Below are 6,000 nucleotides of genomic sequence, written 5' to 3'. Positions count from 1 at the left end.
CTCTATTTGTACTTGTAGCAAGGAGGTCAGATCTGGACAGCATCTGCAGTGCTTTCTCTGTCTCTGAATTTGACTCCTGCTCTATCTCCTCAATTTCAGCCAAAAAATACCTGAGATAGTACAAAAACACACAAACTGAAAGTGGAATCCAAAAATGTGAATTTAACACTAAAACCTGTAAAAACTTAATAAAAACTAAACAAAACATATTGAAAACTATATGAAAACTATGCCAAAAAGCGTATAAAATATCTGCTCATCAGTGGTTAATCCTGCTTGCATGTTCTGGGCAAGGACGATGATAAATCCTGCTTGTTTGTAGAATATTTGGGTAAGGACGGTGGTTAATCCCACTTATTCGTGTCAGGTTCTGGCAAGATAACCGACATGTAAACTCATGACTAGTAGGACATGCATGCATCATATGCATCTATGTGATATTATTTGGGTGTGCGTATTGTATTTAGTTTGTCTATGTGAATATTTCTGTTTAACTACTAATTGCCATACTTGATATAATTACTCTTGATTGTATTTGAACTTCATTACTTGTGATTATGACTGGTTATTTTGGATTATTATAGTGGTTTGAGTGTTGATTGACTATGCTTGGGCTGGAGGCCGTGATTGATTATGTGATGGGCCAAAGGCCGTGATTGATTTATGTTTGAGGTTTAGCAAATTATGAAAAATTAAACTGGTTCAGCATAGACTTAATGAACTTATGCTTGGAATATGTTGATTATTCATAAAATTTAAGTAAATTTTAAGATTTTTATAATTAAAATATAAATCTGGATCTTAGATAATTAATTTTCGATTTTCAAAAATTTCATAAGACGAGCGATGATCACAGCGGTTGAAAACAAGTTTCTTTTATATATCTTATGACAATTCTAAAACTCCTTGATAGAGGATAAATGCCGGTTAAGAATTGACCAAAGGATTTTTCCAATTCAATGTCGCAAAGTATAGTCCTAACCGACAAATTATCCTCAAGTCACTAGTTTACAAGAATGTCACAATAATCAAATCAATAACCAGGAGTAGAATCCCGGATCGTCTTCCTTAGGACTTACAACATGATGCATATCATTGGTTAGGAATTTTAGGGGTTTGGATTGATTACGGAAGAAGTAAAATGACAAGTATATAAAAGCAACATCCAACTAACAATTAAATTGATATAACTAGAAATATCAAGCAAGCATTGTCTAACTAACAAGCATGAATCAAGATAATTATAACTAAAAGCACATAATAATAGGAGATATGAATTTAGAATGAGAAAAGTGGGAAATCAAAACTAGTAAAAGTGAATGACAATCAATTAATATAAAGGTCTTGGCTACGGGAGAGAATTAAAGTTCCTATCCTTATTGTCATTACCAATTGTGATAGAAATTGTCTATTGCCTTCACTTAGTTATCCTCTAAAAATGAAGAAAAGTCAAGAGAATACAATTAACCTGAGTTCACAAGTCCTAGTCAACTCCTAATGAAAGACTAGCTTTAGTGAAGTTCACAAACACCTTGTGTGCATTAAAAGAAGACATTATAAAATTGAGAAATAAATCCAAATCAAAGCTACTCACTAACAATAAATGATAATAACAAACCAAATAACACTAATGAACATGAAAAACTCTAATGCATTGATAAAATCAAAATCCAACAAGATCCAAAATAAAAACCAAAACAAGTAAAATTGCAAGAGTATTAAGTAAAATTAGAGAGTAGAAACTACAATTAAAATAACAAGAACTGAAAATTAAAAATGATCCAAGGATTCAAATAAAAATGAACAAGAACACCAAAACCTAGAGAAAAGTGAGAGTTTTTCTCTCTAGAATTCAAAAATATCTAAAAACTAAACTAATGACATGTATCTCTCATCCTCCTTCACTCCCAGCCTTTAATCTGTAGAATGGGCTTGAAACTGGGCCAGCGTGTTTCCTTAAGTGAGGCATGTGCCGCTTGTCACGGGCACACATCAGCCACGCGTACGCGTCGGTCGAATGATGCATCTGGTCACTGATGATTGGATTTTTGTGTGGTCTAGAATTTCACTAATGAAACCTCGTTGTAAAGTATAGTCTTTAAATCAACAATAATCCTTTCATACAAACCCCTAAAATTAATAACCGAAGTATTCAAACCTCGGGTCGTTCTCCCTAGGAATTGTGATAAAGTGTCTTGTTATTAGTTATGGAGTATGTTTTGGGGTTTTGATAAGAGACATGAAAGATAAATGGCAAGGAAGTAAACTAATGGCTAAAAAGGTCTTGGCTAGGGTTGGTGGTCAAGGATCTCTATCCTAATCACTAACCACAACTTGAGAATTGGCAAGGATCAATCTCATTAAGTCATCCTCTAACTAGTAGTAGAGGAAAGTCAAATAAGCTATATCAATCCAAGTCCATAAGTCCTAGCTTTCCACTAATTCAATTAGTGAAAACTAGAGTCAATGGCTCCCAATCATCAATTACCTGGACATTAGTAACTCAAGAGTTCCAAAGTTACCTTTCCTAGCCAAGAGCATAAAATTCTACTATAACATCCTTCCAAGAATTTCATCAAACACTTGCAAGGCATTAAAGGAAAGTGTTCCGAGGGTAACCTGAAACTGTAGGTTGATCTCGGATGAGATCTTCTATACTGGTCGGTGTTGACGTGTCCGACTGGTGGGTGGTGGCCGGAGCTGTTGCGTCCGACTTGTTTGACTAGCTATGCTGCTGATCCTTTGTCACCGGAGGGTGGTGGTACCTGCAAGGAACTCCGATGCTTAAGTTAGCAAGGGTATTAAGCAGGTTTTTAGTAGAATCAGAGTATGAGTTATACCTGGGTGCTCCAGTGTATTTATAGACGTGTGGAGTGACCTTTTTAGATAAGATAAGTTAGTTATCTTATCTTATCTTATCTTATCTTATCTTTGGGTGAGGTCAGCTTATCTTCAAGGGAACTGCCCTTATCTCTATAGGCTTGGGCTGCCTTTGGATTTGGGTCGTGTTCCTCTATTCGGGTATGTTATTTGGGCTTTCTTGGTAATTTGGCCGAGCTCTTTGAGAAGAGGTCGAATAGTCTTACCTGAAGAGGTCAGTCACCTTGTCGCTAAACATCCCGAGTCGGATAGCTCGACCCAGGGTATGAACAGTGCGCCTGCTCGAGCTCGATCTTTCTTTTTGAGGTCGAGTTTTAGTTTTAGGACTTCGATCCTTCTCTGGCGAAGCCGAACTCGAGCATCTTGTCGACTTCATCTTTGTAGTGTTCTCCTTCTTGAATATGGAACGTTTTCTTTTGCTTCTTCTTAAAAGCGCGCGCTTTTGCATTAGCGCTCTTAGCCTTGGGAATATGTGAGGGTTTAGTACCCTCATTAATTTGTTTTTAATTGCCCCGTTTCCCTTAGCCTCTCTATTTTGATTTTCACGCTTAAAAAATGGTTTCTCTTCTCCGTAACTTTCCTTTTCTTTCTCTCTTTCTATTTTCTGAAGTTTGCAGTTTTCATATTTCTTCTCTGTGCCGTATTCTTGGCGATCATTAGTGCTTTCCTTACTGTGAAAGGGTGACTCTAGATTCCATCTTCCATTTTCAACTTCTGTGAGGCTTTCTATTCGAGAGGTGACTCTAAACCCTACCGCTTCTGCTTTCAGCTTTCTCCAGAGTTTTCTCCCTTTTTCCAGGTTGGTTCTTGTTTCGAGGGTAACCTAAAACTGTAGGTCGATCTCGGACGAGATCTTCTGTACTGGTCGACGTTGACGTGTCCGACTGGTGGGTGGTGGTCAGAGCTGTTGTGTCCGACTTGTTTGACTAGCTATGCTGCTGATCCTTTGTCACCGGAATGTGGTAGTACCTGCAAGGGACTCCGATGCTTAAATTAGCAAGGGTGTTAAGCAGGTTTTTAGTAGAATCAGAGTATGAGTTATACCTGGATGCTCTAGTGTATTTATAGAGGTGTGGAGTGACCTTTTTAAATGCCAAGATTGCATGCAGAGGGCGTTTTACACTCCTCATTGGTGCAGGGATGTAAATCCTTGACACCTCAGGATCTGTGGATCCCACAGGATCCCACCTACCTTCAAATTCAAGATCTCTTTCACACCCAAACCTACCCTAAATAGCCGAATACACATCCCTCTCCCTCTCCTCCATATCTTCTTCCTCATCTATTCTTCTTCTTTTGCTCGAGGGCGAGCAATATTCTAAGTTTGGTGTGGCAAAAGCATAGCGTTTTTGTTTTTCCATAACCATTTATGGCACCTAAGGCCGAAGAAACCTCTAGAAAGAGGAAAGGGAAGACAGAAGCTTCCACCTCCGAGTCATGGGAGATGGAGAGATTCATCTCAAGGGTCCATAGCTCAGTAATAGAGCATTTGACTGCACCAAGTTTTTGGCATGAGCATGAGGAATTCTCTCATCAAGAAATCCCTGAGATACCTCAAGGGATATATTTTCCTCCACACAACTATTGGAAGCAAGTAAGGATAGGAGCACCATTGGTTCTTCAAGAGGAAGACGCCACCCTCACTAAGGTGGACTCATTCCTTAATCTCCTTGCTCTTATTTTTCTATTTTTCGGTTTTTGAGCTTCATGTTTGTCTATGTTTGTGTCTTTATTACACGATCATTAGTGTTTAGTAACTATGTCTTAAGGCTATGAATAATTCCATGAATCCTTTACCTTTCTTAAATGAAAAATGTTTTAATACAAAAGAACAAGAAGTACATGAGTTTCAAATTCATCCTTGAAATTAGTTTAATTATATTGATGTGACAACAATACTTTTTGTTTTCTGAATGAATGCTTGAACAGTGCATAATTTTGATCTTGTTGTTTATGAATGTTAAAATTGTTGGCTCTTGAAAGAATGATGAAAAAGAGAAATGTTATTGATGATCTGAAAAATCAAAAAATTGATTCTTGAAGCAAGAAAAAGCAGTGAAGAACAAAGCTTGCGAAAAAAAATATGGCAAAAAAAAAAGAAAAAAGAAAATAGAGAAAGAAAAAAGAAAATAGAGAAAGAAAAAGAAAAAGCAAGCAGAAAAAGCCAATAGCCCTTAAAACCAAAAGACAAGGGTAAAAAGGATCCAAGGCTTTGAGCATCAATGGATAGGAGGGCCCATGGAAATAAAATCCAGGCCTAAGCGGCTAAATCAAGTTGTCCCTAACCATATGCTTGTGGCATGCAGGTCCAAGTGAAAAGCTTGAGACTGAGTGGTTAAAGTCATGATCCAAAGCAAAAAGTGTGTGCTTAAGAACTCTGGACACCTCTAACTGGGGACTTTAGCAAAGCTGAGTCACAATCTGAAAAGGTTCACCCAGTCATGTGTCTGTGGCATTTATGTATCCGGTGGTAATACTGGAAAACAAAGTGCTTAGGGCCACGGCCAAGACTCATAAAAGTAGCAGTGTTCAAGAATTAACATACTTAACTAGGAGAATCAATAACACTATCTGAACTCTGAGTTCCTATGGATGCCAATCATTCTAAACTTCAAGGGATAAAGTGAGATGCCAAAACTGTTCAGAAGCAAAAAGCTACAAGTCCCTCTCATCTAATTAGAACTAATATTCATTGATATTTTGGAATTTATAGTATATTCTATTCTTTTTATCCTATTTGATTCTCAGTTACTTGGGGACAAGCAACAATTTAAGTTTGGTGTTGTGATGAGCGGATAATTTATACACTTTTTGTCATTGTTTTTAGGTAGTTTTCAGTAGGTTCTAGCTACTTTTTAGTATATTTTTATTAGTTTTTAGGAAAAAATAATATTTCTGGACTTTACTATGAGTTTGTGTGCTTTTCTGTGATTTCAGGTATTTTCTGGCTGAAATTGAGGGAGCTGAGCAAAAATCTGATTTAGGCTGAAAAAGGACTGCTGATGCTGTTGGATTCTGACCTCTCTGCACTCGGAATGATTTTTTGGAGCTACAGAAGTCCAATTGGCGCGCTCTCAATTTGGTTGGAAAGTAGACATCCAGGCTTTCCAGCAATATATA

The sequence above is a fragment of the Arachis hypogaea genome, chromosome 10 (genome assembly GCF_003086295.3).
Source record: "Arachis hypogaea cultivar Tifrunner chromosome 10, arahy.Tifrunner.gnm2.J5K5, whole genome shotgun sequence".
Lineage (NCBI taxonomy): Eukaryota > Viridiplantae > Streptophyta > Magnoliopsida > Fabales > Fabaceae > Arachis > Arachis hypogaea.
This window is presented reverse-complemented; position numbering follows the sequence as displayed.